A 13,010-nucleotide genomic window follows, 5' to 3' on the forward strand; every position below is an offset into this window, starting at 1 on the left:
CACTACTCGAAATCTTCTCCCATATAAATAACATTTAAAATATGTGATTCCATAGATTACACTAAGCATCTCCCTCTCTGTTGCTGAGTAACTACTCTCTGCTGCAGTCAACTGCCTAGACGCAAAGGTTACAAAATGTTCTTTCTCATCAATTTCCTGACTATGAACACACCGTAATGCTTGATTCGATGCATTGCATGCTAGTATAAACTCCTTTTCAAAATCTGGAAACACAAGAACCGGACTTTATATTAACACTTCTTTCAGTTTGCCAAACGCTTTCTGACACCCTTCCGTCCACTCAAATTTCACACCCTTCCGTAATAATCGCGTCAACGGCTGGGCTAAATCTGCAAAACCCTTAACGAACTTTCAATAGAAATTGCAAATTCCAATGAATGACTGCACTTACTTGACTGTTTTTGGTTCCTGAAAATCCCTTACAGCCTGTACCAGCCTCGGATCTGTTCGCACTCCATCCTTACTGATAATATGACCCCAAATATTCTACTTCTTCTAATGCAAAATGACATTTCTCCAGGCTCAATGTCAAACGAGCTGCTCTTAACCCCATACAGACTTCCCTTAACCGCTGTCTATGTAGCTCCATACTACTTGAAAACATGATAATGTCATCCAAATAGACAAGACACTGCTGTGGTTTCAAACACCTCAACTGATGATAACCACTTGTGAAATCCATCGTAAAAAAGTACTGGCACTGTCCTAAGTAATCCAGTCTCCGATTTGTTTGGAATGGGGTATGTGTCCATTACTGTCTTATTACTGAGGCATCAGTAGTCACAACAGAACCTGTATTTCTTAGTTACATCTGTAGATTTTTTTAGGCACGACAACAATGTCTACTCCCCAACAACTATTACTGTGCTCTATAATACTGTCGTCCGCAAGCTGCTCAGCAATGAAATCCTCCACAATTGGCTGCAAATACCTCAGTATGCTGTATGGTTTACAGTAAACAGGTGCTTCATTCCCTATTGGTATCCTATGTTGAACTAATGGAGCTGCTCGCAACAGTCCTTGTGGAAAAAAACAAATCCTTAAATTCCCACAATAATTCTTCCATATGCTCTCTTTCTCTTCCTTTCAAATGCTTAATTTTGTCACACAATGTAGTTCTATCAGCAGTTAGTGGTTGATCACTTTGCCTACCCCTCAAACACTAGTCTTCGTCATCTGGCACATCCAAATTTGCTACTAAAACTCCTTTCCTCAGATTTGCATCTACAGCACTAAAATTATCCACGTTCACAGGAAACAGGGAACCACACAGGGAGCACCTGCCTAAAACTGTGCAGGTAAACACAGTAAGGTAGTTGTAGAAACAATTGATATTGTAACTTACTGGCAGATTAAAACTGTGTACCCGACCAAGACTCGAACTCGGGACCTTTGCCTTTCGCGGGCAAGTGCTCTACCAACTGAGCTTCCGAAGCACGACTCACGCCCGGTACTCACAGCTTTACTTCTGCCAGTATCTCGTCTCCCACCTTCCAAACTTTACAGAACTTCAAGGAGTGCTAGTTCTGCAAGGTTTGCAGGAGAGCTTCTGTAAAGTTTGGAAGGTGGGAGACGAGATACTGGCAGAAGTAAAGCTGTGAGTACCGGGCGTGAGTCGTGCTTCGGTAGCTCAGTTGGTAGAGCACTTGCCCACGAAAGGCAAAGGTCCCGAGTTCGAGACTCGGTTGGGCACACAGTTTTAATCTGCCAGGAAGTTTCATATCAGCGCACACTCCGCTGCAGAGTGAAAATCTCATTCTGGAAACATCCCCCAGGCTGTGGCTAAGCCATGTCTCCGCAATATCCTTTCTTTCAGGAGTGCTAGTTCTGCAAGGTTCGCAGGTGAGCTTCTGTAAAGTTTGGAAGGTGGGAGACGAGATACTGGCAGAAGTAAAGCTGTGAGTACCAGGCATGAGTCGTGCTTCGGTAGCTCAGTTGGTAGAGCACTTGCCCGCGAAAGGCAAAGGTCCCGAGTTCGAGCCTCGGTCGGGCACACAGTTTTAATCTGCCAGGAAGTTTCATATCAGCGCACACTCCGCTGCAGAGTGAAAATCTCATTCTGGATTGGTATTGTAGTTGTAAATTGTCATAGCTGTGTTGGGAAACAACCAGAGCTCCAAGCTCTAATAGAAAACACTTAAGCTCAAATAGTTGTAGGTACAGAGAGCTGGCTAAAGCCAGAAATAAGTTCAGCCGAAATTTGTTCAAACGATCTAACAGTGTTCAGAAAGGATAAGATTAAATATAGTTGGTGGTGAAGTATTTATTGCTGTCAGAGGTAGTTTGCCTTGTAGCGAAACTGAAGGTGATAGTTCATGTGAAATAGTATGGGTAGAGGTTATACCTGACAATCGGACTAAACTATTAATTGGATCATTTTACCGACCCCCCTGACTCAGAAGACATACTTGCTGAACAGTTCAGAGAAAACTTGAGTCTCATTTCAAATAAGTACCCTGCTCAAGCAATTCTAGTCGGTGGTAACTTCAATCTACCGTCGATATGCTGGAAAAATTATATGTTTAAAGCCGGTGGCAGGCATACAACATCATCCGAAATTGTACTGAATGCTTTCTCAGAAAATTATTTTGAACAATTAGTTTGTGAGCCCACTCGAAGCATAAATGGTCGCAAAAGCATACTTGACCCTTTAGCAACAAATAATCCTGGACAAATAGTGAGTATTGTGATGAATACAGGGATTAGCGACCACAAGGCAGTTGCTGCTAGTCTGAATAACGTAACACCTGCAACCATCAAAAAGAAACGTAAAGTATATCTACTTAAAAAAGCTGATAAAAATGCTCTTAACACTTTTTTAAGAGACAGTCTTCACTCCTTCCGATCTGATCATGTAAGTGTAGAAAACTTGTGGAATGTTTTCAAAGAGATAGTATCAACAGCAATTGAGAGAGATATACCACATAAATTAATAAGTGATGGTACTGATCCTCCATGGTACACGAAACAGGTCAGATCGTTGTTGCAGAAGCAACAAAAACTGTACGCCAAATTTTAAAAAAATGCAAAATCCCCAAGATTGGCAAAGTTTTACAGAAGTTCGAAATATACCGCATACTTCAATGCGAGATGCTTTTAATAATTTCCACAACGAAATTCTGTCTCAAAATCTGGCAGAAAACCCAAAGAGATTCTGGTCATACATAAAGTACACCAGTGGCAAGACGCTATCAATACCTTCACTGCACGATAACAACGGTGAAGTCACTGATGACAGTGCCACTAAAGCAGAGTTATTGAACACTGTTTTCCGAAACTCCTTCACCAAAGAAGACAAAGTAAATATTTCTGAATTCCAATCAAGAACAACTGCCATGATGAGAAACATAGTAGATATCCTCAGTGTAATAAAGCAGCTTAAATCACTTAATAAAGGCAAGGCCTCTGGTCCAGATTGTATACCAGTCAGGTTCCTCTCAGAGTATGCTGATAAAATAGCTCCAAATTTAGCAATTATATATAACCACTCGGTGACAGAAAGATCCATACCTAAAGACTGGAAAATTGCTCAAGTCACACCAATACCCAAAAAGGGAAGTAGGAGTAATCCACTGAATTACAGGCCTATATCACTAACGTCCATTTGCAGTAGGGTTTTAGAACATATACTGTATTCGAACATTATGAAGTACCTCAAAGAAAACGATTTTTGACATATAGTCACCACGGATTCAGCAAATATCATTCTTGTGAAACACAACTAGCTCTTTATACTCATGAAGTAATAAGTGCTATCGACAAGGGATGTCAAATTGATTCCATATTTTTAGATTTCCAGAAGGCTTTTGACACTGTTCCTCACAAGCATCTTCTAACGAAACTGCGTGGATACGGAGTATCGCCTCAGTTGTGTGACTGGATTCGTGATTTCCGGTCAGAAAGGTCACAGTTCATAATAATAGACGGAAATTCATCGAGCAAAGCAGAAGTAATATCCGGCATTCCCTAAGAAAGTGTTATAGGCCCTCTACTGTTCTTGATCTATATTAACGACATAGGAGACAATCTGAGTAGCCGTCTTAGATTGTTTGCAGATGATGCTCTCATTTACCATCTTGTGAAGTCATCAGATGATCAAAACACCTTGCAAAATGATTTAGATAGGATATCTGTATGGTGCGAAAAGTGGCAATTGACCTGAATAAAGAAAAGTGTGAAGTTATTCACACGAGTAATACAAGAAATCAGCTAAATTTCAACTATGCAATAAGTCACATAAATCTGAGGGCTGTAAATTCAAATAAATACTAAGGAATTACAATTACAAACAACCTAAAATGGAAAGATCACATAGATAATATTGTGGGTAGAGCAAACCAAAGACTGCGATTCATTGGTAGAACACTTAGAAGGTGCAACAGGTCTACTAAAGAGACTGCTTACATCAAGCTCCTCCGCCCTATTCTGGAGTATTGCTGTGCGGTGTGGGATTCGCATCAGGTGGGACTGACGAATGACATCGAGAAAGTACAAAGAAGGGCAGCTCGTTGTGTATTATCTTGAAATAGGGGAGATAGTGTCACAGACATGAACTGGAGTGGCAATCATTAAAACAAAGGCGTTTTTCATTGTGGCGGGATCGTCTCATGAAATTTCAATCACCAGTTTTCTCCTCCGATTGCAAAAACATTCTGTTGGCACCCACCTACATCACAATAAAATAAGAGAAATCAGGGCTCGCACATAAAAATTTAAGCGCTCGTTTTTCCCGCATGCCGTTCGAGAGTGGAACAGTAGAGCGACAACATGAAGGTGGTTCATTGAACCCTCTGCCAGGCACTTTATTGCAAATAGCAGAGTAATCACGAAGATGTAGATGTAGATGAAACTACTCGCCCATCGTTCCCCTCCTGTATGCTTACAACACTACGTTTCACAAAACAACCCAGTGAACCCAAATCTTCATTATCCTTCAATGGATCAATAACACATACTGTACGCACAGGTAGATTTGACTCCACACTTACCCAAAGCGACTTCCCGTTGCCACTAGACACACCCTCATGTGAATTAAGCCTTAACGCTAAAGTACGTGGTTCAATTGGTTTGTTCCTTACTTTGAATGCCCCTCGTGAAAGCTCTGCATTGACAACAGTTTCCCCTAGCGGAAATAACATTCCACCAAGTTCTACAGTTCATTGTCCAAGGTCAATTTTGGCATGATGTTGATGCAAGAAATCTACTCCTAGGATCATGTTGTAGCCCTCGCTCATCCATGGTACTACCTCCACGCATGCATTAAATCAGACTTTCCCTATGCGAAAGTCAACTGTCACCGACCCCAAAGGTGTGACCACCTTATCCCCCAGCAACCTGTAACATGGTGGGTCTAACTTCCTTCGTCTCATTATATTCTTAATAGCCACTGACACTTGCGCCCCTGTGTCGAACAAAACCTTAAACTTTTTAGGTCCTATGGATCCTACCACTGAACATTCCACCTCTGCACACGTATTCGTAGCATTGAAATTAAATGGGAGCTCCTTTTAGGTGGGTCTTGGGCCCCCTCTGCCATTTAACGATTTTCCACCTCTCTTATCTCCACTTCTCTATCCTCCAAGCTGCTGATTTGCACCCCTTCCTCTATTCCTCAGTGACTGGGTACATTGCCTCTGCAAATGTCCCGTACGACCACACATAAAACATTTTATACCCGCTGTAAACACTGTTTGCCTCTCGTTACCCCTCTGTTGCCACGTCTATTTCCTCACATTGAATTGCCAGCTGAATAGCTGAATACAAACCTTTCGGAGTCCCTTCACGCACTTTCCGTGACATATGCACCAGTAACCCTCTCAAAAATACATCAAGTACCCTTTGCTCAGCCTCCTGCAACAGAACACTATTCGCTTCAACTGACTAACTCGTAAGCATACTTCTTAATTTCCCTTATCCTGTCCGCAAATTTCTCCACCGTCTCCCCCTCCCTCTTTGTCATTGTACTTAACCTCTCCCTAAAGTACAAAGCGCTATTCTGTTTCTTGTACTTTTGTAAAAGCCCTTCCTTTAACTGCTTAAACTGTCCTACCTTCCTTAAGGCCTCATAACACCTTACATATGTTTTCGCTTCACCCGTTACCTAATCTTGGCTATACGTAACAACTGCTCATCAGACCAACCATTCATCACGCTGAAGTCTCCAAGTCGTCCACAAACGAACGCACATCCTCGGACGCCTTGACAGAAAACGAAATAATCAGACTCACGGCAGCTGGATCAATCTCCTGCACCCTAGGCAACAATGATGATCAGATGCGGTTTCCCGCTCACTCCTAGATGTTAATTCATTTCTCAACTGCGTATTGTCTGCTGTCAATTGTGCTACTTTTTCCACTAAAATCCGCACCACTTCTGGTTCCGACACACCTGGCGTCCTTTACTCTGCCATTGTGTTGATTTCTTTCTCAGTTAGTCCCGAAACAAAACATTTAAGTACAAGAACAACCTGACTTCCTACAGCTCCACATCATCAGACTCAGTGTCATCATAAACCAATACAAAAGCAGTCAAATGCAAAAAATACACTAACACTTACTCTGACAACAAAATATACTATGCCCACGCAAACATCTAAAAATGTGGCTTGATAGGAGCCATACTCGAAAAAAACAAAAAAGAAGGAAAACATCCAACACTCGTAAAGAACAATTCTGTCAGCACTCACCACATCTTGTGACAGTACTGCAGGCAGTGGACTTGAACGTCGTACTAGATAGACGACATCCGCTATTCTGACACCAAATGTTGTGGATGGGTGCCGTGTTAAAACTCGGCGAGAACTTTCCAAGTGACTTATTGTTTCCACTACAGTGCTCTGTTCACCTTGGTCTGCAACACAGGGCCGCACAATGCTGAGGAAGCACCCCAGTGGCCTGTGCAACGCAACACTGTGCCATGCCGGCATCGTACGCCAGCTGCAGAGTTCCGAATACGTCACGATGGTTGTGCCAGCAGCCGACTCAGCGGCCATTGTGCCCGTTGTCTCCGTGCTGCTCTGCCGGGAGCTGCAGGCCAGCCCCACTGCCGCTTCTTCCTCGCTGCCATAGCTGAGAACGAGGCGGCAAGCGCCCACGATCCAGCATCCGAACCTGCAGCCCTCGCCTCAGATGTCTCTGGCATGTGTCGGGAGCCAAGACAACTAACCGCAGTAATGAGCCAAAGAGTGGCCCGCCCTGGATGGCTGTGGAACCCACATCGGCCTCGCAGGGTCAAACCAACAATCCGCTGTGGACTGGGACACTGTTGCCCCATCTGTTGCTGCGTGTAGCCCGGCGATGTGACCGCCTCACTGTCCAGGAGAGCTGCCACACTTGACTGAATCTCATTAGAAAACAACACCTATTTATACTCAGCTGCACGCCTCTGTTTCGCTAACGCACCACTTCGTGTCACATACGCATAACACTTAGGTTGGCCAGCGGCCCTCTGCTGCCTGTGCCTTGCACCATGGAAACTGCTGTGTGCGCCCTCTCTGGCAGTTCTACACCCCTGTGGCCTCTATTTGCTTTCGCAACTGCTGGTAAGCGTAACTTACTGCAATCCGGCCCGTACCTGGCTGTAACTCGTGCTCCGAATATCGCACAAAACTAACTTTCCCTATCCTAAATGGCAGTGTCGCTACAATACACTAGATTTTCTGAAGGTAGCTAAGTTTTTCTCAAGCATGGACATGTACTTGTGATGCTGGCAAATCGAAGAACATGGGTCTGACTGTGAGAAAACTGCATTCATTACCCCTGAGGGCCTGTATGAGTTTAAGGTAACGCCATTTGGTTTGTGTAATGCACTAGCAACTTTTGAACGGATGATGGATAATCTTCTAAGTCACCTGAAGTGGACAAACTGTCTTTGTTGTTTAGATGACATTATAGTGTTCTCAGAGACATCTGATGAACATATAAAAAGGCTGAGGGCTGTTGTTAAGTGTCTCCAACAAGGTCGACTGAAACTTAATCCAAAAAACTGTCCCTTTGGAGCAAAAGAAATCAAAATACTTGGACACCTTGTGTCAAATGAAGGTGTGCAGCCAACCCAGAAAAGGAGAGATCTATAACGGAATTTCCTATTTCTATAAGTATTACACTTGTGAGAAGCTTCCTTGGATTATGTCCTTATTAACGTCATTTTAACAAAGACTTTTGTATCAAAGCCAGGCCACTCCAAGAGTTGTTAAAATCCGACGCTAAATTTATCTGGGGTGGTGCTCAACAAGAGTCTTTCAATGTGCTGTGGAAAGCTCTGACGACTGACCCTGTACTTGGTCTGTATGATGAGAGAGCACCTACAGAACTACACACAGGTGGCAGTGGGTAAACTACTCAACTATAGAAACATATATCTAAAAACAAAGATGATGTGACTTACCAAATGAAAGTGCTGGCAGGTCGACAGACACACAAACAAACACAAACATACACACAAAATTCAAGCTTTCGCAACAAACTGTTGCCTCATCAGGAAAGAGGGAAGGAGAGGGAAAGACGAAAGGATGTGGGTTTTAAGGGAGAGGGTAAGGAGTCATTCCAATCCCCCTAAGGTAAGTCTTTCCGCTCCCAGGATTGGAATGACTCCTTACCCTCTCCCTTGAAACCCACATCCTTTCGTCTTTCCCTCTTTCCTGATGAGACAACAGTTTGTTGCGAAAGCTTGAATTTTGTGTGTATGTTTGTGTTTGTTTGTGTGTCTGTCGACCTGCCAGCACTTTCATTTGGTAAGTCACATCATCTTTGTTTTTAGATATATATTTCCTACGTGGAATGTTTCCCTCTATTATAACCAACTATAGAAACAGAATGTCTTGCTGTGATCTGGGCCATGTGCAAATTTTGACAGTATCTCTATGGAAGGCCATTCACAGTTGTTACAGACCATCATTCACTTTGTCGGTTGACAGGTCTTAAGAGCCCAACAGGACGACTCGTCAGGTAGGCACTACGTCTTCAAGAGTATGACATTACGACAGTGTACAAAACTGGAAGAAAACACCAAGATGCCGACTGTCTCTCAAGAAACCTTGTGCAAGACCATCAAGACTTCGATGAAGATAGTGACTGTCTCGCTGCACTCCAAGATCTCTCTGCTGAGCAGGAGGAGGACGCCAAGGGATCAAATTATGCTTGTCTTAAATTGGTCGGAGGATGTGAAAGGACAATTTAAGGTAGTTAAGGGATTATTTTGCAAGAAAAACTTTGATCCATTTGGAAAGAGGTGGCTACCAGTGATTCCTAAACACATGCGCTTAGATATTCTACGGAAATTCCATGACACACCTGAGGCCGGACATTTAGGATTTATTAACACATACAACAGGATCCGCAAGAGATTTTTCTGGCCAGGTTTATTTTGGAGCATCCGTCACTATGTGTCGCACCGTAGACTGTGCCAGAGGTTAAAGGTAGTGCCTCAGAAACCACCCGGCCAACTCATACTAATTCCACCAGCCGAAATGCCTTTCCAGCGTGTTGGGATTGACCTCCTCAGACGATTTCCAACGTCTGCTGGTGGCAATAGATGGATTATTGTTTGCTGTGATTATCTGACATGCTATGCCATTACAAAAGCCGTAAAAACAGCCAAATCATTCGAGGTAGCCAAATTCATGGTCGAAGCCATTGTATTAAAACACGGTGCCCCAAGGTCGTTAATTATGGGTGGGGAAAGTTTTTCAATCAAATCTTGTGACAGAGATAAACTGTCGGTGCAACATTACTCATCACGACGACTGACTACCTTCCGCAAACTTAGTAGGCTTACTGAACGCCTTAATTAGATCTTGGCCGACATGCTATAAATGTTTGTCAATGTTGAGCAGAGCAACTGGGATGAGATGCTCCCTTTCATAACTTTTGCCTACAATACCGCCAAATAAGACACCACAGGATTTACGCCATTTTTCCTAGTGCATGGGCGTGAGGTAACTACGACGATGGTCACTGTGTTTCCATTACATCCTGATGATGTGGATGACGACTACATGGGCCAGGTGTTAAGCAGAGCTGAGGAAGCTCAGCAGATACCTCAACTCCACACACTACAGGCTCAAGAAAACGATTGCTGAAGGTAAGACGCGAGCCACCGCCCTGTTGTCTACCAGCCTGGTGACCTAGTCTGGATCTTCACTCCTGTTCGGAAGGTTGGTCTCTCTGAGAAGCTCCTCAGGCACTATTTTGGACCTTATAAGGTTGTAAGACAGTTACGTACGAAGTTGAAGATTTTGATCCCAACACAAGACGACAAAAGATCAGAGGTATGGACCACATCCTTCGAATGAAGCCCTATAAGGATCCAGCAACTCAGGGTAAATTCAAAGCTCCAGCGACAGACAACAAGCGGGAAGGTGATGAAGATCACTGCCAGGGCAAACATCAGTCACCGGGAGTCGGAGTATGCAGGACCAATGACTCGTTCCCAAACTAGGAGGACGTAACACCGAGACGCTGTTCTCTTAAGGAGGGCGCAATGTCGCAGAAGAAGCTGAGTAGCACAGTCACTGCAGTGTAGTGGTTATGATACTACACTGTTGCATGGAGGGTCCTGAGTTCAAAACTCACCTGAATTGCGAAATTTTAATTTCTATATTTGGTTCGAGTACATTCTGGAAGTATCCACAAATGTCAATAATCATTGTACTGGAATGCTCTGTAACTGTATATATGAATATACGGTATGTGTTCTGGCCGGAGGCAGTTCGCTCTACACACTTGTATGTGCACGTGCTGAATAAACCTTCGTTAAGAGAAGTTAGTGTTCGTCAATCATCTAATTACACCTTCCTCTACATGACAATACGTCAACATTGCAAGAATCCAGGTAATCCTTCCTGAGAGTGGACTTGGTGGGAATAATGTGGTTGAAGTATTTCTATAAGAAAGGTTCAAATTCAGGTATCTGAAGTTTGTTACAGGGTATACTTTGTAAGATTCGCTATTAGATGACATTGGCTGTTCCTGCAACTGTGTAAGTAAAACCGGTTTGTTTGAAGAAAGCCACTGTTTATTCCTAATGTGTAGACTGCTTCATAAATGTTGTACAATTTGATATTTCACTGTACATCCTATTGTATATCATAAGTCGGTGAAAGGTGCAAAGCAAGCCTGAAGTACACATTCTGACTGAATATCATACCACAGTTGACTTTCAGTGACAGAATGCTGTTGCCAGGGTAGAGCTGTCATGAATTGCATCTGAAGTACAAAGCAAAGCAATTAAATCATATACAAATACACTAAGGTGTAATTTGCAATATACAGTGCCACCAGGCACCAAGAAGTTGTTTTCGGTGAACAGGAATACCAAGAAACAAAACACTCTGAGGAAAATTCACTCTATAATGAGTGCTACAGAAGGAGAAATAAGTTGGACTACTTATCAAAGTAATGTGAATGGTAGTGCAGTATGTGTTTTTTAAGGATGATTTTGGGAGTATGTTGTCTGGGGAATCATAAGGACAGCTGTTGTCACAAGGACAAAACTCCAAAAGTTGTTTGCAAGTGAAGGATTAAGAAACCACCCGACAGATGAGACTAGATACCAAGCATACAAGTTCAATGAAGCCAGACAATGTTTTGTTGAAGCTAATACATTAGTGATAATTTATTAAGAGAGAGAGAGTGTCATGTTTAGTTTGAAGGGTGGAATGGAGAGTTATAGTTGTTTCTGGATAAGGATGGCAAGAGAAATAGCAGTGAAATAAGTGTAATAGTATTTGAGTTTCTGAGCAGGGCAAGGGACCATTGAGATATTCTGTGAGACTGAGCAATACAAGTGAAAGATGAAAGACAGATTTGTGGAATCAGTGATTTATATAGAAACTTGCATAGTAGTTAAGAAAAGTCAATTTAGTATTGGGTACTTATTTTACAGAATAAGGTAGAAGTAATTATAATAGAGAAAAGAGCTGGTATAAGACACAGGGGACTGGGTCTTCTCCATGGGGGAGGGAAGCATAGTGCTGCAAGCTAGTCTTCAGTCAAAAAATTATTAGTCTTTAACAAAAGTAATCATAGATGGCATTCAAGTGCCACAGAGCGTTACATTAGTATTTGCAAGTCAGTAACCACCTGATTGGTGGTGGTGGTTAGTGTTTAACGTCCCGTCGACAACGAGGTCATTAGAGACGGAGCGCAAGCTCGGGTTAGGGAAGGATTGGGAAGGAAATCGGCCGTGCCCTTTCAAAGGAACCATCGCGGCATTTGCCTGAAACGATTTAGGAAAATCACGGAAAACCTAAATCAGGATGGCCGGAGATGGGATTGAACCGTCGTCCTCCCGAATGCGAGTCCAGTGTGCTAACCACTGCGCCACCTCGCTCGGTGCCACCTGATTGGTGATGAGGGTCATAATAACAGATATACCAGTGGACTGTGAAGCAAGAATAGCCGAGCTCAGTGGTAAACAGTGCAGTGCAGCGGCAACAGTGTAGCAACTGGCGTTGTGTCACCACATCAGGGTGAGCCTCTCATTATGACAACGTGACTAGATGTCATGTTTCAGTGAAATGAATGGACACTGGAGGCAGATAAATATGTCTGTATTTTAAGGCGTCGATCACTTGTCATGGCCAGAAGCCAGCAGTACCACCATGGTGCCAGGACAACACTGGATAGCAAGACAACTGAGCTCTGCCAGCTGCACCCATGGGTTCGAGACTGGGCTGCACCTGCTGACAGCACTAAGTCCTTCACAGGACTTGATGTCACAGCCCTAACAAACTGTCATCTGTGCCAGCTGCCATCAACACTGAGTTTCTAGTGGAACTTGGTACCATAGTGCCAGCCGCCCAGCTGATGCCTGTCCAAGGGCAGCAGGTTTTACCTCATACACCGCAGACTCCCCACACTGCTGCCACAGCCACGCACAGAGTCAAGGGGCCATCTCCCAAGTGGGATGCCATCACAGCACAACATGATGCGCTGCTGACGTCAACAGCCATGGCCTACAGAGGCTGCTGGCCTCAGCAGAATGAGGCA

The 13,010-nt window shown here is 43.5% G+C and overlaps 1 protein-coding gene across 4 annotated transcripts in view; it reads right to left on the minus strand.

Moving 5' to 3' along the window:
- LOC126415634 (probable E3 ubiquitin-protein ligase HERC4) overlaps window positions 1-13,010 on the minus strand; it is a 222,530-nt gene that overhangs the window by 89,381 nt on the left and 120,139 nt on the right. The window lies entirely within an intron of this gene.

Source organism: Schistocerca serialis, chromosome 1, assembly GCF_023864345.2.
Source record: "Schistocerca serialis cubense isolate TAMUIC-IGC-003099 chromosome 1, iqSchSeri2.2, whole genome shotgun sequence".
Taxonomy (NCBI): domain Eukaryota; kingdom Metazoa; phylum Arthropoda; class Insecta; order Orthoptera; family Acrididae; genus Schistocerca; species Schistocerca serialis.